Source organism: Vulpes vulpes, chromosome 12, assembly GCF_048418805.1.
Source record: "Vulpes vulpes isolate BD-2025 chromosome 12, VulVul3, whole genome shotgun sequence".
NCBI lineage: Eukaryota > Metazoa > Chordata > Mammalia > Carnivora > Canidae > Vulpes > Vulpes vulpes.
Window position 1 is genome coordinate 36,247,788 of NC_132791.1, and position 21,898 is coordinate 36,269,685.

The 21,898-nt window shown below is 39.0% G+C and overlaps 1 protein-coding gene across 1 annotated transcript in view; it reads right to left on the reverse strand.

The window, feature by feature from the left end:
- The window catches only part of ADAMTSL1 (ADAMTS like 1), an 871,496-nt gene that overhangs the window by 393,440 nt on the left and 456,158 nt on the right, over positions 1-21,898 (reverse strand). The window lies entirely within an intron of this gene.

Consider the following 21,898-nt stretch of genomic DNA (forward strand, 5'->3'; position numbering starts at 1 on the left):
ATGGATCAGTTAGGTACTAAGGGAAGGGCCTCCCTTTGCCTTGTTCAGCCAGTAAATAATGCTCTTATTCTGGAAACTCCCGCCTGAATAGCGTGGCTCACAACCTTGGCAGCCAGGTTAAGATATATCCTGTATCCCAGAAGGAAAATCTAGTAGATCAAACAATCGAGTACTACTGAGGACATCTGCAGCAATTTGTTAGTTTAGAATTCCCAACATGGCAGTACGAGGGTGCATCCACCACAATGAGGACAATGGGTTACACAATGCTTGTTAAACACTGAGCTCATTTACATAGACCTTTGCTACAGCCTGAGGAATAATTATTAGCTCAACAATCTCAGAGGAGTATGGAAAACTTGAAGACTATTCAGAGGAAGTCAACAAAGATGATTAAGAATTGAAAAATGAGGCCTCTGAGAAAAGGTATAGCCAAACTGGAATTACTTAGCTGGGATTATTTATCTTGGTGAGGGACACATCCAAGGTGTGGTTAATATGGCTTTGAGAATATGAAAGGTAATGGTGACTAGCTGTTTTTTATGACTTCTATGAAGAGAACAAGTCAAAATGGGAGGGCTTTTAGTTAAAGATAAGAATTTTTGGATTATGAAGTATCCAAAACAAAGCAATTTACCTAGCAAGCATCTTGGGTCTCTTTCTTTAAACTTAAAAACAGAAGCTATTAAAGATCTTTGGACTCCTTCCACATGGATGGGTTTGGTGATCTTTGTCAAATTTAATGCAACATCTTGTGGGTATATGTACACATGTATATATATACATATATTTTTTTTTTTCTGGGAAGAGGATCGACAACTATTATTAGATTGGGTTCATGCCTAAAAATGCTTACAAATCACTGCTTTTGAAAATTGATTATATTCTCATTGGTTTGGATCAGTTTAAGAACATTTTGGTCCAAAAAAGGAGAGTTGACTAGATGTCCTTTTGAGTTTGCCTAGCATCTTATAAGCTGCTTATGAGACTTCGAGACTTGCATGAATGGCTGCTCTAAAGATTAAATATTAAAAACAAAGATTAGGAGACTAATGTTAGGTTTTAAAAAATTACATTTAAGTGAAAAATGCATTTATGAATACATATAGGGATATTTGCCATAAAACTGGAGGGTAAGAGGTACTCCTTGGGAATAGTACCAGCTTAAAAAACGTTTGCGACATACGAACAAACGGGAGAAAGGTATTCTGTGGAATATTTAAAACATATGGTTTTTGTTTGTATTTCTTCCAAATGTTTGAGAAACGTGAACAACTTGTACCTGTATACAGTCATGACTATGAATGCACTATTCTGTTTTAACAAAAAATGTATTTATAAGCAAGCAGTAAAACATTGCAAGAAATTATATTGTTAATAAGTAGGAGGCTATCAGGTTCCATATTAAATTTCTCATACCTAAAGCTTACGTTGCAATGAACAGTAATTTTAACTTGATGGATTAAACAGTTTTCAATATAGTATAAATTTCAGAGATCCATAGGAAGTGATATAATAAAAATCCTAATCAATTGGGCATATAGATAGCACTCAACCACTTCCTACAAATTGTGCAAAGGGGGCAAAATTGCAGCCTTAGTGCAGTAGATTAAACACAAAATTCTATTTAGCTCTTGCCTCCATGTCTGAAGCATTAATAAAAGACAGTTTAGGAGGCCTAAAAAGCTTATATGTATCTTTGAATACACAACTGGGTGAATTTGCTTGATTTTGCATTAAGTTTGACATCATTTTCCTTATTTGCTTATCAGTAATCAATTTTCATCAAATTTCCATTTTGTGTGTGTGTAAAACACAATGAAGTTCTAAATTTTCATTAGTGCTGGCTCCATTCCTTGAAAAGGAAGAGAAATAGTACAAGGTACTCGAAAAAACTGAGAACCAGTGATAATGAGAGATAAAATAGGATTAGAACATTTTTCTCTGGATTCCTGGCCTGGTAGCATAAAATGTAAACCAGAGTCGTCACTGAGAGGGATAGGTGTATATCCCTGGGATGTATTTGAGACACTTACATCAAATCACTGATCTCTCATTTTTACAAACTTGAAGAATTACATGCAATGAAACAAGTCCAGATATAGTAAATTAATAACACATGGAGCTGAAATTTGTAAGGTTTCTTTTCTGGGGTAGCTAGATAAACAAATATATTTACACAAGAGCTGTTTGAGTCATACAAATTTTAAGCTGGTACTTATGTAAGTGGCAATAGCTTTTCTGAAACTTGCTCAAATAATGGCTTTAATAATGTAACTCCTGTTTTTCACCCATTCATATCACCATTTCATCAAGAATCTCATTTAGACAGGTAGAGTTGCACTTCATTTTCCAAGTGTAAAATCAAAGGGAAAGTACAGACATAAAATCATCTCTGAACTGATGATGAGCTCGGCTAAATATATGTATTTACACAGCATATAACGACAGCAGGTTATTATATGTGGTTCTCCTACCAAAAAAATTGATGTATGAATTTTATATTCATATTAAGTATGTATGAAGGTACCCAAAGCCTTTCCAGGGAATATGTAAACATGATTGTTGTAAGAGGAAGAATTTCCATATTCTCAACTTGCATATATGCTTTTTCCTAAAACTGAACTGCAGGAAAATGCAAATACAGGTTTGGTGTTCTAATACCCTCCTCTCCCAGTTCCCCCATTTGAAAGCACATTTATTTGACTTTTTGAAAGTACCTGACACTTACGTTGGTGTGTTACTCCAGAGTATAAAACTAGGAGCACCAAACAAAAGAATGATTCGAAATATTGGTTTCAGTGAAACCTCCTTTGATGAAAGTACCATAAACCCACACTTAGAGTTCATATCTTTCCCTGTTTTGTGCAATTTTCTGCAAAAACAAAGTAGGGCTTTAAAAGTGTGATATTTTAGTCTATGTAAAGTTATTCTGAATACAGATGTATTGCATAGTGGGCAATGGGAATCATGATAAGTTTCATTTAACCAAAGTATGGCTTTAAAAATGTGATATTTTAGTCTATGTAAAGTTATTCTGAATCCAGGTGTATTGCATAGTGGGCAATGGGAATCATGATAAGTTTCATTTAACCACCTTGCCTCTTTCATTCTCCAACTATTGTCAAAAAAGGAATCACTTTAGAGGGCACAGAGCGACAGCAAAGCAAAGAGAGTTTGATAAGGTAGATCATAGGGGCATCAACTTAATCCAGGTCACATGAAGCTCTTTATGGTCTGTTCTTATGTTTGTATGTATGTAAGTATGTATGGAGTGTGAATGAATGCATGTATTAATCTGTCCTCTTAGAACTAAAAAGTGTTATGTACTTCAGTATTAACACATCTATTTCCATTAAAAAATGAAGTCAGACTGTCTCTGACTTTGATGATTAAGTCATATGGCAAATATTTTCCCATTAATTGAGTTAAATCTGCCAGCAATGAAATGGTTTAGTTTTTTTGGTTCTTGTTTTTAAATATAAGGCTTACAGAGGTATAATTTGTATACAGTAAAACCCACCCATTTTAAGTATATAATTCTGTTAGTTTTAACATATATAAGTTGTATAACCACCATGATAATCAGGACACAGAATTATTTCCATCACCTCATAACATTCCCTTGTGTCCCTTTGTAGTTAATCTTCTCTTTTTAGCATGGAATATACATCCATTGTACGGATGGACCACTTCTCGGTGGACATTTGGGCTGTTTCCACTTTTGGGCGATTATAGATAAAGCTGCTACAGACATTCCTATACAAAGAATTGCCCGGTCATATACTGCCTGGATATATAGCTTCATTTCTCTGGTAAATACCTAGCAATGGGATTGCTGGGTTTTATGGTAAGTGTGTATTTTAATTTCAGGTAAGCAACTGCCAAACTGTTTTCCAAAGCACCTGTCCCATTTTTGTACTCCCACAATCATGTAAGAGAGTTTCAGTTTCTCTACATTCTTGTCAGCACTTGGTATTGTCAGGTTTTAGAATGTTGGTCATTCTACTGAGCATGAAGTAGTATATCAGTATGGTTTTACTAATAATGCTGCTGAAACACCTTTTCATGTGCAAATCTGCCACCTGTATTTATTCTCTGGCAAAGTGCCTATTAGATCTTTTGTCCAATTTTTATTGAGTTGTTTGTTTTCCCGTTACTACATTCTGAGAAGTCCTCATATATTCTTGTTTACACAAGTCCTTTATCAGATATATCAGATAAAGATATCTGATTATATCAGATATTTGTGATTATAAGGTTTTGATAATAATATATTTAAAACACAGGATGTGATAGTACCATTTTTCAAGATAAATTGTATTAGCAAAGCTATATTAAATTGACTATCTCTCAATTTGCTAATTCTTCCTGAATTTATTAAGTTAAACAAGGTGCCTCTAAGAAAAAGAACAATAAGTATAATTAGTAATCACTGCATAAGTCTTGGTAAAACAGAAACCGAGAAGGTAAGTGGCTTTAGTGTTACAAATTATTTTGCCAGTCAGACCATTTATAATTCTTTGCTCTTAAATGATATAATTGAGTTGTTATCTGACAAAATATTAAATACAAGTTTAGAAGGTTAATTACTAAGTGATTTTTGGCATCTGACTCAGAAGGATTTCAAAGAATTGAGTCATGTTATTTACAAAATTCCTTCCACTCTCAAATTCATTCTTTTTGTGTAATCAATGTTCTTTAGCACTGATGTGAGTAAATGTGAATAGTAGAAATAGGATTTATGAGTAACCCTGTTTCATTCTAGCAATAAATTATGGTTATCCACTGATAGGTGAACTATTTGGGAAAAGAAAAGGACCCATATATCCCATTTAGAGAAGTATTTTCAATGAAGCATGTCAAAATTTGTATTATTTATATTATTGCTAAAATACTGCTAATAATGGAAATAAGATCACTACCCAGAAAAACCTTTTGTAAACCTTAGAGATCTGTGAACATAGAAAATTTAACAAATATCAAATTTTATTTTATATACACATTTCTGTTTTGGCAGAAAATGTAATTATTGTTGATTATGCTTTAGTTCTTTTTTATATCATAGAAAGGGGAAAACTTTCAATCATAAGATCCATTACATTAGGATAACATGAGTTGAAAGAGAAAAGAGAATGAAAGAAATGGCGAGTATATATTTTTAACAGATATAAGTCTATTTATAAGTCTAATTGGTATAGTATGAAGAGTCTAGTAAAAAACATCTAGAATTGTCCGTATTTATAATTCTCCAGGTATTACAACTTTCGTGACTATTTTAACTTATGATGGCAAGTTTTAAATACTAACTTCTAAATGTGCCTGTGGTAGATAATTTTTCTAAATTCTTTTTAGGTAGTTTGAAAGTAAAAATTTTGAAAGATAGGTCATGACCTTTATAATTCTTTCCCTTTTCTTCCTGGCAGTGGTGACATTTGGCCCCGGTCTCATTGTTCTAGTTTTCAAGCTTCTCAGTTTGCGATTACAATAGCAATAATTTTCCCTGGACACTGAGTGGATGACTAGCTCATTCAGTGCCCTGTGTCCTTCCCACATCGGCTGGCAGCAGAGCCTTAGCTGTCCATGCCAAACTTCTTTCTCCAGGGCTCTGTCTTGACATTCTTCCTGAGTAGCTCAACAAAAGCATCATAAAAGAACAAAACAGCCAGAGAGATTCTTAACTGGGTATTCAGAAATTTATAAAAGGATTTATTATTGAGGCTTCGGGTTTTGTTTATTAATTGATTTCGGTTCTCTCTTGTTTGCTGGTCCAATACTTTGTCTAATATAGAAGGAAGGACAAAGAGAGAAAGGGAAAGAGAGAGAAGACAGTGAGAATGTAAAACCTCTTGTTGTGCTAGAGTCCTGAAAAGTGTTTTCCAAAGTTTTCAAAGCTTTTGATTGAGGACTCTAAAGTGAACTGAAATGTTCACATCCCACAAGGGCACAACCACGCAGACTTGACACCTGCAATTTTTTATACATCAAAGTTTGGACTCTTGTGCATTTAAAGGGCTCCTGTCATCAGGCCCCTGAGGGGCATGCATGTTGAGAAAGGAAGCCAACTCATTTGGCAGAGAGGTGTGTCAGACTCTGAGAAGGAAGGTACTCTCTTTCAAGAAAGAATGTACAGAAAGACATTCAGAAAGTTCCATGAGGGCATATCCACTCCGGGGCCTGCTGAGCCTCTGAACACACACTTAAAATTGTGGGACATTTTGTTCCACATCAGGTGAAACAAACAGCCCGATTCCCCAGTTAATGATCCTCGGGACAATGCCATTTCTTTTCTTTCTTTTAAATACTGAACTGAGGTCTGTGTGGCGTCTTAGGCCCTCCTCTCCTCCCCATAGGTTTGGCGCTCATTTTCCCCATTATTTCAATGAGTAATGACACCAAGGGCAGGAAGCCAATCCTACCAGCGCTTTACACTTTCCCCTTTCTACAAAATAAAGGAGAACCAAACCAAACAGGCTATAGCATTCAGCTTTGGGGGATTGTGACTAATTTCTCAGCTCTCTTTGCTCTGTCGTAAAATGCTGGCTGTCATTCGACATTTGGCTTTTTTTCACAGAGCCCTTGAGCAAACTTTATTTACAGTGCACGCTGACTTTTATTACTACATAATACAGAAAATATTTGCTTCCTTATGAAGCCAACTGAATATTTATTTTGATTTCTGTTACTTGTGGTAAACAGAGTTCAAAACACTCTCTACTACCATTGTTCCAAACTGGGCAGAAAGTATGTAAACAATCAGCATAGTGATTGTGTGGCCCAGATCTTGTGATTGCCTCACCTCCTCTTCCAGCAAAAGGAAAGTTTTGTTAAAAAAAAAAAGTTCATATAAATTTTTAATTAAAAAAATATTTTATTGATTTATTCATGAGAGACACAGAGAGGGGCAGAGACACAGGCAGAGGGAGAAGTAGGCTCCCTGCGAGGAGCCCGATGTGGGACTTGATCTCAGGACCATGGATCCCAGGATCATGGCCTGAGCTGAAGGCAGATCCTCAACCACTGAATCACCCAGGTAACCCTAAATTTTAAATTTTAAAGCAACTTTCACCCCTCAGGACTGTCTTTAGTCTATCCCCGTGGTGGCCTTTTATGGGAAGTCACCTCACAATAAAGTATTTTCAAGGTAGTTTTAATTAAATTTTCTCTTTGGATAAAGTCCAAGGTAGGCCTGATTCTAAGACAAACACTATTGCCCCTAACATCAAGAGTGTTATATTTTAGATGACATCAGTTAGAATCTGAGTTGTTCGAAATAGATACCCGTACTCAGATACATTTGGTCTGTATTTAGATAAAGGATTCTGGCTTTGCCGATTCCATTTGCTTCCAGAACCAACCTGCCTGGTGTACCTCAGTGGGCTTTGAATGATAGACCAGACTTGAAATGGACCCATTTGGCCTTTTGTATGGTCTGGTTTCTTCATATTCACATTACGATAAACATGTTAGTCCAGACTGTCTGCATCTGCGTCCTTGCTCTTGGGCTTTTTGTGATTACCATTTTTTTTGTAATTTGGTGGACTTTTAAATGATTTTAGTCCCACTTATAACCCCCATACCAGTTTATTTTTTTACATTTTAAAGAAAGAAAAATAAATCCAGAGTAGCAGAACATTTTTAGTTCATATTTTTAAATGCTGGGAAAATCATATATGCTAGCACAAATCCAGACTAATATTTATGTCAACATTTTTCCAACCCTGGATATACCTTCCCACTGAGAATTTGGGAGCGAGATTTAGTTTCTGGCTTACACTTAAGCCCACATCTAGAGTTTCTGAACTTCAATCCTAGCAGATCACTTTGGAGTTGCTTTTTCCTTTCTACACTTTATAGGACATTTATAAAACTTCTGCCTTCCTACTGGAGGTGCTCACAATGGGGCCAATGGGAATGTTCCACAAGAAAAGAAAAAACTGGGATCAGATCAGGAATCAAACCTTGGCTCTATCACCTCCTAGATGCATGATCTTGAGCAAGCTACTAATCTTCCCAAACCACAGTTTCTTCTTTAAAATAAGGGAAGGGATCCCTGGGTGGCGCAGTGGTTTGGCGCTTGCCTTTGGCCCAGGGCGCGATCCTGGAGACCAGGGATCGAATCCCACGTCAGGCTCCCGGTGCATGGAGCCTGCTTCTCCCTCTGCCTATGTCTCTGCCTCTCTCTCTCTCTCTCTGTGACTATCATAAATAAATAAAAATTAAAAAAAATTTAAAAAAAAAATAAAATAAGGGAAATGATACCTATATCATAAGATTACCATAAAGGTTAATAAACATAATAATGCCTAAAGAGCATTTGACACAGTGTTATGTGCATAGTTTGCATTGGTTCATTATTCATAGAAAACTATTCTGATATTCTGATAAGAGTAACTTTTTAAAAAGTAGGTTTTGAAAAATATTGGACTTTCTACACACATACCAGTTAAGTCAGTCAAAGATATTTTATAAAACTTGAACTGAGGGGAAAAATTTCAAGGATATTTCTAAGTAGGGCATCGAATACTTTCAGTATTTCGTATATGAGTCTCAGCTAGCATTTTATTCTTTGGTATCATTTGGTAAACTGTGTTTATGGCAAATCTTTTAAATCTTCAGTTTTCCCATCAATAAAATGAAATGACAAAACTTGGCTTTAGGATAAAGGAAATACTGAAGATTACTATTAACTGTCCACTTTGTAAATAACAGGGTGTTGAAGAACTATTTTGTATATACTCTGATTAAAAGATGCACCACAAGGTTATCATTTTTATATTTAGGAATATAGATGAATCATGAAGATTTTTTCTTATCATGTTGAACTTGATTTATCTTTTGCATGCTTGAGAAGCATGGTCAAAGTTTTTATTATTCATGACCTTAATACATTTTTCCTGAAGATAAAACTTATCTTTGATGCATAATGATAGTGACAGGTTGGTGAGGTTTGGAACCAAAGTTTGTATTTTTAGGGGCCACCAAACTGAGCCAATGAAGAGAGAATCTGGTTATCACCATCAGAATAATCCCATAAGGTTGAGCAGGAATCATCCCTCCCATGGAAAATGAGTCTGTACATTTAGTTTATTGAATAACAGCACAGAGTTTAAGAACTTGAGATTTGGAGTTGGATTCGGTATGAATCCTGGATCCAGAACATTCTATTTGATCATAGGCAAGTTACCTAAATTCTCTGCATTTCAGTTTCCTCACATGTAAAAGGAGGTTAATCATAGAACCTACTCAACTGAATTATTTTGAGAAAATTAAGTAAAAGCAGTAAAGGTTGTAGAGAAGTATCTGGCATAAAGGAAGTGCTTAATAGTACTAGTGGTTGCTGGTATTATTAGGATCTTGGTAAATTCAGACTTTTTTTTTTTAACTGGTAAGAGGTATGACATTAAATATGGCATTTTTGCATTTGGGTGAAAATTTTAAGGACATTTATCTATGCTCACACATGAGTACACTATTTGGCTCCTACTCACACTACTATTATCACCTACATCTATTATCCTTTTGTTAGTTATTTAGGTAAAGCAAAAGACATATGCTTGTCCTCAAGAAGTGAATATTCTTTCAACAGAGAAAAGGAATGCACAGTTGAAAGACTGGCAATCTGCTTGAAGGCTAAACCTTAAAGCTTGCTTTTCTATCTTTAAGGCTGAAATTCAAAATAGTGAAGATTAATAGGATTCTACATACACATAATATGCACTTTTTCTCTTCTGTTTGCGTTTAAATCAACATTGGAGGAGCACAAGTTTGGAATCTGAAAGACCGGACATCCCATTTCTCCATTCAGTAGCTGCATGAACTTAGGCAAGTTCATTGGTCACTCTGAGCTCTAATTTCCTCATCCATAAAAGGGAAATATTACCTGTTAGCTCAAAAAATCAATTTGATGATAAGAAGAAATAGCATTTACAAAGCACTCAGCACAGAGCCTGACTCTTGGTTCATGGTCATTTTCCTTCTCTCATTAACTGCAGTAAAATAAGAAAATGGACATTCTAAAAATTCTCTGAAGTCATGTAGCCATTCTCATGTTTTCTTGATTCCATGGCAAACCCCTGTAACTTTCTTTAGTCCATTTTTACCTCTACATGAAATGGCTTCCAGGTGTACACCCCCACCAGAACAATATCATATCTATAGTAGTGGCCACACAATTGTTCTTTAGTTGAATTTGAAAATAATCTACATCATCATTGTTACAACACAAATTGACCTCCCTTTCACAACTATTTATTTATATTCCACAACTAATTAATGAATCAAAGAGTCTGCTACTTTATACTTTAGATTCATTTCTGCTTGTGGCATATAGAGATAAATTCTGGCAATATTTAAAACTTCATACACAGAGAAAGCCCTAGCTTCTTCCTTCTAATATAGCAGTTTCTATGCTCTGATGATACGGAGCTATAAGCCATGCACACTGAATCCATGAGTTGGGTCACAAGTATACAGCAGCTCTTTCCATACCTTATCAAGAAATGAAAAATCCGTACACACCTAGGCTGAAAAAGAACTTCAAATTAACCAGACCTTTGCTTTACCCCAAACTGATTTATGAAGTCATTTGTTCAACCATAATCTCTAGCCTCCGTCTGCTTACCTACCCTCCCTCTAGTCCACCTTGCAACTTCCACCTACCTATAACCGCCACGGCTGATTATGGAGTCAAAGATAAAACCCCAGAAAGAATATCTCACTGGCTTTGCCTTTCAATCTACTTCTAGGAAGATTCCGTTTTCCTTCGCAGATAATTCTACATTTCTATAAGCACTGGTATTCATTATACACTGTAGAAGACAAAAGTAATGTACATTCAGTTAGATCATAAAAAGTTGTCAGCTCATCAGTGACTTCCTATGATGTCATCAGCAACAGCTAAGCTCCACCAATACTGAAGATGAAATTACAACTTCAGTATTGCCTCAGTTATGTGGCCTAGTGTGTACAGCAGAGCTGACTTTAATATATGTTTCCTTATCCCTATAAAAAACATCAAAGGCCAGATTTTCAAAGCCTTGCATGGCTGGCCATTTGGAAAGAGCTATATCCAGGCCCCCAAAGCCTTCATTCTAAGCAGATGGCAGTGGCAGCAGTGAGGATAGAAATTGCAAGCACAGGCATGTCACGACACTTTTTAACACCAGCTCTGACAAGGGAGGGGCTGGCATGAAGAGAGCTGGAACCACTACTAAGTTCTAAAAGCCAAGTATTGTGCTGACTTGTGGCAGGTAGAAGACCTGGTAGAAATTCAGTGCCTGTTTGCTCTTCCCTGGCCCCGGGGGCCTGCACTCTTCCTGGCGGACACCACCAACCAAACGACCGGCCCGCCACTAGGTGGCGCCCTCTTGTTCTACCGAATTTATATGTGATGGCAAAGCCACCTGTCAGGAGCTCCGTGTTATTAAAAGATTTAAAGGGAAAAGAAAAAAGTATCAGGTTTTCCTCCTTATCACAGCAGCTGGAGGTAAATTCTTAAACCCATTTTGGAATCCTGTAGTTAGGCTCTTCCTCTGAGACTGTAAAAACAAATATCTAGCACATTTGAAAGCTTTAATATATATTAAAGACTATGATAACACAACTGAGAATTTTTCTTCCTTTTGGGCGTGCACAAGACATACATTCAACTGAGCTGCTAATGTCTGCGGTCATTTGAAAAGGCAACGTCTCCCAACCTTGAATTTTAATAACTCCTTTTGAAAATCTCTGTTGAAGATATGACCTAAGCCTTAAATAATCGCTTGGCACAATATCAGAGAATGGCAAGTTATATTTGTTTTCTCTCTCTCATGTTGTCCTCAAACTTTGGAAATCTTACTACAGCAAGATTGAAGCTTGGAGTTTGCTATGTGGATGAAAATACACATTTATTACACATCCTAACAGGTATAATGTTCTCTGTAAAACCTAAACCAAGCTCTTGGATACAATGGTTCTTTTAGAATAAGACTCTAGCTTTTGTCTTCCGAAGAGATTTTAAGTCCTATGTGTGAAGGGTGTTAATGAAGGGGACACTTTTAATACCTGAGGCCAGGGGATCCCTGGGTGGCTCAGCAGTTTGGAGCCGGCCTTTGGCTCAGGGCGTGATCCTGGAGGTCCGGGATCGAGTCCCACGTTGGGCTCCCTGCAGGGAGCTTGCTTCTCCCTCTGCCTGTGTCTCTGCCCTCTCTCTCCCCCCCATGAATAAATAAAATCTTAAAAGAAATACCCGAGGCCACAGTGAAAAGCCAGCAGCTCTTTTCCTATAGCCAAAACTTTATTGACAATTGGTGTGTGTATTAGCATAATATCCATTATTGGCCAGCCATTCCAAGGTAGCCATTTACCATATTCAGTTTTTTTTTAATCTGGCATCAAAATGTATTATTCTACTTTTTTGCCTTTTAAATATTTGCATACTTGCGTAGCACCAAAACACTTTGTTAAAAACTGAACTGAGGACCTTTTGTTCCAGGTAACATAGTTCAAAACTTTATGTCCAACCATTTGGAGAAACTGTATTTCAAAATGTTATCCCTCCCAGGCTGAGATCATTACGTTCTAAGCCTCCAGGGACACACATATCTCAAGTTTTTTGTCTCTTTAGCATTTCCTATTATAGAAAAAAAGAGAATTCCTTTCACAAACTCGGCAGGCCTTTGAAGAGGCATCATGCCATTCTTCATCTTCTGTCATGACACATGAGGCTTTAGCTTTGTTTGTATTTTTTGTAGTGAATTCTTTTCCTTCTCATGCCAGCCCATGGTGAATTTCCCAGATCTTCCTTTCTATCCCCAACAGAGGGAGAACACTGGATCTGAAATCCTGTCTTATTTTAAAACTGATTAGAAGTAAGACATGTATAGCAACCTTGTGACTAAGAACTAATATTTGCCAGCTCACATGAATCTCTCACTCGTCTGGATTTCTCCACAGAGGTTCAGCTATTGGAAGGATGAAGGGAATCAACATTTCCCCCCTCTTTTTTTCTTTGTTTAAATAGATATAATACACATACCAGAAAATCCACCCTCTTAAAGTGTATAATTCAGTAGTTTTGCCTATGTCCACAAGTTGTGTGACCATCACCACCATCGAATTCTAGAACATTTCCATTGCCCCAGAAAGAAGCCTCATAGGCATGAACTCCCCATTCCTTCCTCTTCCCAGCTCCTTACACCAATTAATCCACTGTTTGTCTCTACGTCTTGTAGACATGAAATATAAATTGGATCACATAATATGTTGCCTTTTATGCTTGGTTTTTTTCACTTAGAACATTATCAGGGTTCACCTGTTTTGTAGCATTATCAGCACTGCATTCCTTTCTAGTGCTAGACAATATTCCAACATATTAATTTCTAATTGGCCATGATGAATAATTGCTCAACCTTGGGTGAGTAGCTAATTTGGGTCTTTGAGTAGTCATAAAACTAAAATATTTATAAATAAATATTTCTAAAGCTAAAATATTATATAGTGTAGTCAAATAGATTTTGAAATCAAGAAATTCCTAGTATTCTGGTAAATAAAAATAAAACAAAATTCCTTTTGATTTTTTCCCCTCTTTTGTTTTCACTTCTCAATAGGTACTACTGGAAAAACCTCTAAAATATGATCATCTCTTCAAGGTGGTAAGCATAATAATTTGAGACAATATTAAGGAAAGCCTACATATTATAAGATAAGAAAGAAATATTTGGCTTTGAAATCAAGAGATATATATTTGGAACAGTCTATTGTTTACTAGTGGAAAATGTCACTTTTATTTACCCTAGAATATTTAACCTAGAATATTTTTTGTGAATTAAGCCCACTAGACTGATAACTGTATCCTAATTCTCAGTGTCCTGCCTGGCCCATAGGAGGTGCTTGTTGAATAAATGGACACGTGGATGGATGGTAATGATTCAAAAATCAAACCACATGTTTTCTAGCACTGAGTAATCCTTAGTGTTGATATGATATGCATTCCATCATGACTTAATAGTTTATTTTAATTAATACTATACACAAAATCTGAAGCTAAAGGATATATATGAAAAATATACTACTGCCAACTCTTGTAATGCCCTCTGAAGCAAGGACTCAAATATTTATCAGAGACAGTTATATAGATGATATATGGTAACATATATAGATACATGGATATGTGTGTGTCCTTTGATGAGATAGGGAAATGCAAACTAATATGATTTGGAAAGGTGCTGAGTTCCAGGCACTGGAGATATGGAAAGTGTTAAGCACTGGGGATTGTGAAAGAAATAAGATAGGTTCTTTGCTTCTCTAATTATTTATTGTCTTTGGGGAGGAAGAGTTCAGCCCTAGCAACATGTTCCTGTACTACAGGTCAGGGCCTGTGTGATCGGTGGAGGAGTGACATCACAATCATAAGGAGGTTGGCAGGGTGGCCCGTGACTTCCCCAACCCTTGCTGTATGCAAGGTGTGCTAACACACCTGCACCGGGCGGTGGTAGAGGGGCCTGCAGTCCAGACGGCCCCCCCATGCTATCTGCTCCATCTTCTTCCTCTCGTCTATTGGGACCCACACTCTGTCAGGAAGTGCTTGTTGCTTCTTCTCCCATCTTGGTGCATTTTGTCTTCTTCTCTATTATGCAGCAGGCTCAGGCCTTCCTCATCTCCCCTTCCATTAAGCTACTTCTACTTTGTGTTTTAAAGATAAAGTCCTATGTTTTTAGTAGTGTTTGTGAGGAATCAGACACATCTTTTAAATGGGGCTAGTGTTTTTACAGGTTTGTTATTGTTTCTGGGGATGTTCTGTGCCCAAAGTTCCATGGATGTTGAGTGGCCTGCCCTGAACTATTTTTCTTATAAATCCTATCAGTTTTACTGTGTATTCTCCAGGATGCAAGGTTTCTCCGAAATGTCTATTGCACTACGGTAGAACTGCCTATACACATCAAAGCAAACAAACAAAAAACCCATAATAACAAGTATAATGAAAGGAAGGCTATTTGAGGATGTTAAAAAGCAAGAGAATTCTAAGCATGATCTGTAGTGGCTGGTTAGTCAATGCTACAGTGATAATATCTCAGGTTTTGAGGGAAGATTTAAAGTTGAATACAAATAGCAAATTACTGGATGGCATGAAGCAGCACAGTAGAATGATGAAGAGGCCGTGCTCAAACCTCACTGGGGGGCAGAGGGTCAACCACTTTCTTATTATAGGACCTTGGGCACACAATTCATTCTCTCTACGTCTCCATTTCATTATCAACCAAATGAGAGAACTGTAAGAAGCTGAAATGTGATAATAATGTAAAGTGCTTAGTGTGTTGCCTGGCATTCATTCAGTGAGTACTGATTAAGCGTCTGGGAGCCAGGCATTACTCGAGAGTCTGAGGACACAGCTGCAAACCAAGTACAACATAAATATTCCATTTTCTTTAAAGTTAGCTATTCTGATGATGTTTCTCATTTACTTATATTTGCCATATATTTCTAAAACACTGAATATCTTCGGGAAGGAATGACAATGAAAAAAATGAGTCGTTAGGAAGTTAGGCATTCTTCACTGCCTCGCTGGAACCTCTCCCTAAGGGAAAATGAAGGCAAAAGGCACCAGGGGTGACCATGTTGCCAGAATGTGGAATTGACCGATGCTGGACTTGCAAGTCCCTGGCAGGTTGGTTGGCGGTGCCCTTTTGAAGAAGACACTGGGCTTCTTAAGATGCTCTCAGAATGCATGCTCAGGGAGCTTCTAAAAGGAACTTTGCGGAAAACGAATATGGATCCATTTATAAAGAAAAAAAAAGCAGAAAAAAGGAAAAGACCTGCCACCCCTTCCCCATGTGCAGCAGGGGAGTGAGAAGAGATGGGGGAGGAGGGCACAAGGGCTCTGGAAAGGAGCCGGGCAGCTGCGGCCCGGCTGAGATGCACTGGTGAGGTGCGCACTTGGAGAAACGTGCCTATGGGGTCGGGAATGAGACGCGGGGGCTGGGGGCTGGGTGCGGGGCGCCCGGAGGGTGCAGCCTCTCCTGGCCTGGCCTGGCTCGTCTGTTGGCGTAAGCGGAGCGCAGGGTCCTCGCTGGCTGCCGAGGAGCTGGCGCCGGGCAGGTGACTCGCAGCCAACAACAGCAAATGGTGGCGGCGAGGAGGAAGCCTGCGGTGCTGCAGCCCCCTCTAGGGTAACATTCAGGAGCTCAAGAAGAAAGCGAATGCAAGAGGGCAGCTCGGAAAGGACAGGCTTGAAACCCGAGCGAGGGGACGGGGCTGGGGCTGGGGCTGGGGGGAGAGGAGGAGGAAGCCAGCCTCAGTTCCAAAGTATTGCCATCAGGTCCTGCTGACACCAAAGCAAAAACATCCCTCACCACCCCCGGCGCTGGGAGGCCGGGTTCAGCTGTCCGTGGGGTGTTGGCCCTGGCTGCGTTGGGCTCCTAGCAAAAGATCAAAAGGGGGGTTTGCTACTCTGAAAGCAGAGCTTGGCCTGCACTTTTCAGAGAGGGGCTCTGGTTTCATCAGAAGCTATTTTTCAGAAATAACAAGCTCGGGATGATAGTCTCCCCCTCTCTCCTTTCTCCTATCATTCATGTCCTAACTCTCTCCCCCTCCTCCTCCTCCTGTCCCCCTGCCCAAGATCCAGACCAGAAATGTGCAAGAATGCTTTCGTGTCACATAAGGCCAATGAAAAGAATTTATATTCTGCTCCATGTTATCTGGCCCGAGGAGGAGAATTACAGAAGACACAGCACCCCAGCACCGAACACATGGTGGCAAGCCTGCCCACTGCCCTCACTGTCTTGGGGGTGCCCTTGTCCCTCTCGTTCCCATGCCAGCGCATAGCCAGGGTCAGCAGGCAGGGCTGCATGAGTGCCCGAGGAATGGCTCCTGGCCTTGGCACTTGGAGTGTATCAGTGTTAGCTGCTGGGTGCCTAAGTCATGCTCAGTAAGGATTTAGTGGCAACATGTGGTCTCCGATGAGCCCAGCTAGGAGCAGCGACTGTCTTCTTGCCAAGGCCAGTCAGCTCAAAAGGTCATGTGACACCCTGGGATTCATTCTGGCATTAATGAAATGCCTTGCTTATCACTGTTCTGGGCCAACGGCTTTGTTTCTGACTGAGAGGAAACCACTTCCAAATATAACATGATCTATTTGGTGTTGTGGATTGCCTTCCTAAACTCGCAAGAATAGTCTCTGCAAGTCAGATTCTGGAGAGCCAGTTAGCTAAGAACAAGCCTTGGGTGACATCCTAAGGAGCTCGGACTTGACCCTGGCACAGTCAGAGGGCTGTTAAAGAAACTTAAGCTTTGACCACAACAGAGGGATAGACTGTAGGCTCTCCTGACTGGAAAGAGGTCCCAGTGGGAGAAGCAGGAGGGAGAGATGAGGGTCAGACCAGAGTAGTAGCAGAAATAGAGAGGAGGGGATGATGCAAAAGATATTAATGGAGGCTATCTGGAATTGTGACGTGAGGAAAAGGAGATTGTCTCTGGTCCTAGTAATCCAGTCACGAGGAGGCTGCTGCCACTAACAAAGATGGAGATTTAAGAAGTAGGTTGGCAAGAGGATTGGAGTGGAGGTAATAAGGTCAGTTTTGATGTGCAGGGTGTGAGGTGCCCAGAAAAGGCCAATATCTCTCCTTGAGAATCCCTCTTGGCCACAGGGAATTGCCTTGCCCATGATTACAGCCCTCTCAGATGGTGGCCCCCAGCCAATGCTTGGCTGATGCCCAGATCCAAAGGCCCAGCCACCAGGCTGCAATGTGGGACAAGGCTTAAGGGATTATTCCAGCTCCAGAGCTCCCTCAGGCTTGGCTACAGCCTCATCTGTGGGTCAGCATTTTTCTCAGCCCACTCCCACCTTCCTCTCTTTCTTCCGGGCGTGCCTCCCAAGGATTCTCCCCAACACACCTTCTTCTAGCAGCTCTCTACCCTGCAGGCTGCTTCCAGAGAACCCTGTGTGAGAATGTGTTTAAATGAAAATGATTCCATGCGGATGGCTAAGAAAAGAGAAAAGACATGGTTCTGAAAATTAACAGAGGAGGAAGTTTCTGGGAGCAGGGAGGAGTCAACAGTAAAGATGTAGATTAACATGGGGTCAGAAATGTGTGTGCTGAACAACCAAGAGGTAAACCATGGGTGATCTCGGTAAGAACTGTTCAAGGGAGTAGTACTATAGATGACAATTAGCAGAGGATTGATGCCTTCATGAGCAACACAGGGAAATTCACTCAGTGTGGAAGCTTGTCTGTGGAGATGAAGAGAGAAACAAGGTGGTAGAAGTTCAGGAAGAGTCTCCTGAGTAGAAAAGACTGATTTGGAGTAAAAGAGCCCTAAAGCAAGCAAGAGCATGATGAGGGCACTTGGGTAGCTCAATTGGTTAAATGTCTGGCTCTTGATTCTGGCTCAGGTCATGATCCCAGGGTCCTGGGACTGAGCCCCACATCAGGCTCCATGCTCAGTGGAGACCCTGCTTAAGATTCTCTCTCCCTCCACCCCTCCCTCACTGCTCGTGCACATATGCTCTCTCTCAAATAAATAATTAAATAATTTTTTAAAAATAAAGAAAGGGAATGATGATATTGGGTAAAGAGCAGAACAGTAAGGGGATGAAGTTCTTGGGGGGCTGTGGTGGGGTGATCGGAGCCAAGTCCTTCCCTGACACTTGCTGTAGGGAGGTATGGAGGTGATGGAAGGGGCAGGAATGGCTCTACCATCTCTTACATCAGTCCCTCTATTAGCACGCAAGGTCCTGCCCAATCTTCTTCAGACTTTCAATCCTCAAACCATCCAGATCACTACAAGCCCTCCAAGCTTCCCTCCATTCTACTAAGAAATCTATTATTCTGTCACTGAATTCTGTTACCTTTTATTACCATTTCATTGGCTTGTCTCTTCTGGATTTATCCAAGGTTCTCTATTTTAAAATTTCTACCTATTCTTTAAAGTAGAATGTCAAATATTATCAAAGATGTTCCTCCTTCCTTTCCATTTTGGCCTCACAGACTTCCTCTCAGGTTGAAGTTCACTTCCACGTCTGCCTAGGATACCTCTCCCCACCAACAGCACCTGCCCTTGGACTTCAATTCTCCTAGCTACCCAAACGGATCAGATTCCCCCGATCCCAACCTCTATTACACATTCTCATAGCAGTATGTTTCTCCATAACACATACCATGCTAGCAGTTATATATTTGAACATTTGACTAAGTCTGGTTTTCCTATTAGACCATAACTTTGTAAAGTCAGGGACTCACTGTGGAGTGGTGTCTGGCACATTTATTTAGTTGGATAAATAAATGAATACTTGCTTTAGTCTACTTTTATCTCATTTATGAAAAGACTGAAGGAGACATAAATTCTATAAGGACAGAGGCCATGCATTTTTACCTTTTTATTTCCTAAAGCATCTAGTACAGGACTTTGCATACAGTAGGTACTCAATATATCTTAGCTGAGTGAGTAATCAATAGCTTTTTTTTTCTTTAATCATAAAAAGAATCATTAGATTGCATGATCATGGAGCTGGCCAGTATCAGGAACTATTGTGTCACAGTATCCAAGATCCCTGGCTCTACTTTCTCAATGTATGCATGCATTCCAAACATGTACTTTGTATCTACCATGTATCAGAAGTTGTGCCAGGTGATGGAGTGGTGAGCAAAACCAGGTACAGCTCCCGTCTTCATGGAGTTCTCAGTCTAATAATGGACTCGGACTCTAATCAAAGAGTCGTGCAAATAGATATAAAAAATTTCAATCTGTATTCAAGGAGGAGAATGGATTAGAGATGAGATCCCTCAGAGACTTTTAACTATTCCCCTCATTCTACAGGAACTTCTCAGATGCTGATTGTATCACCCTGGTTTATTTTCATCAAAACCCTTATTACTGATGAACATTTTCTTTTCTTTTTCAGATTTTCTGTTCTCATCTATCCCATGCTACTTCTCCAGTGGAACACAGGCTCCATGAAAGCCAAAAATCTCATCTTCTTATTCTTCACCATAGAATAGTTCCTGATACGTAGTTTAAGTGTCCATAAAAATTTGCCGAAATCGATTTTAAATTTTTATTGTTGTGAAGTGGGACAGAAGGAATGTGTGTTTAGGCTTCTGGAAATACTATCATTTCTTCTTTACCAACTTATCATGGGCTCCATGAAAATGACTTTATAGGACCTTGCCCAAGGTTTGTATAACACTGAACTCTTAAATAAGGGGATTTTGAAAACCTCTTAATAGCTCTCTGTCTTGATGGAACAAAGAGAAGGGCTAGGTATAAAAGTGTACCACTCCCTCTGATTGTTCTTTTTTAAGCTGATGAATCTAGGATCTACCAACTACTTTTCCTGAGTTTGGAAGGCTACATAAAGGTTTAGCATTTGCTTGCCAGACAGCTTGTCATCATAACCAATCTGTGTGAAACACTAAAATTTATAGTTTCTAACAGTTGTTTTGGATTGGTGGAAAGATATGAGGATTGCAATTAACATTCCCCTAAACAGCAAAGCATTATGTGGACACATTCCGTGTTGAACCCAGTAGAAATTCCATGTTCTATAAGTCAGGACATACACAAATTATGGACCAGGTCTGTTAGAGTTTTATGGGTTACTCTGTTGAAACTTGTGGAACTATTTGAAAGTTCTTCTAGTCTATTGTTAAGTGTGTAGTTTAGATTCTAGCCAGTACTTAGGCTTAATTAGCTTTGTGTGAATAAACTGAGTTTTCTGTTCAGATCTCTGGGATTAATATAAAATTGGTTATAAAATCATGGCTTCCTTTTCAAATCGTACCTTTAATTTGACCTGTAGGAGTGGTTGCCCGTTTTTTTTCCGAGGTGTATTACCATCTTTACATACATCCAGACCAAGTCTATTAAAGGTGATTTGGCTTCCCTAATTTCAGTGCCATCAAGGAAGTTCAAAACAAAAATTTTTTAAATGGCAGTATTAAATGAAATCAATTCATTGCAGTCCCTGAGAAATTCTAATAATTTATATTATAGTCCATATGTAAAATTCTCCAGGCAGGGCCAGAGAGAATAAAAAATTATTCTGTTATGTTTCATACCATTTCCCCTGAAAGGACAACAGGGGAAAGAAAGACAAACGCTGATATCATTTTGATCATAATGGGCTTTCAATAGAGTCTATATGAAGAATCAATTTGTGGTCGCTAAAACTGTTCACAACCTTTAAGTGACAAAGCCATACAAATGAAGTTTTTTGGTTTCATTTTCCAGTTGCAGCCAGCATGGTAAGGACCTACAAGGGCCTACTCAGTTATTCTCATTTTGTATGATCTGTGCTTTCTTCTTTTTAAAACAAAATTAACAGAAGGTGTGTTACTTAAAAAAATCTAGCCAGGATTATTTTAAAGATTTCAAATAGTGTATGTGTCCACACTAGATGAGACAGAAATGCCTTATGTGAATACTTATGTGCCTTCTAAACAGTGGTGCATGTTTTGAGTAAACACACAAAAAGCCTGAGTTTTGTAGTATAGTGCAGGTACCTAACACAATGTCAAAGTTGGAAATGAAGGTGGGGACTTCTGGTGGTATCTGAAGACACCAAAACTCCAAAGTGAAGATGCTGGTATTAGTGAGAGCTCACAGAAGAACCATGAGTTGAAAATGCTGCAGATGATGAGCAGCCCCAGCAGAGACAAGAAATAAGATGCTCTTCGTAGTATCACTCCTGTAATTTTATACACCCATTGTCGGCCTCACCACCTGCTTTTTAAAAAAGGAAAAATATTCGTAGAAGACTCATGAGAAGAAAAGCTTTAGGATTAGAATGAGAATTGTGGGTTAAATACCAGCTAGCTCCAGATCCAGAATGATTGCCTATGAGCATCCTTTGTAAGCACATAAAAAAATAAAGAGCTGATCACTAGCATGCAGTGTGGCTGCATTAAGGACAAATGAT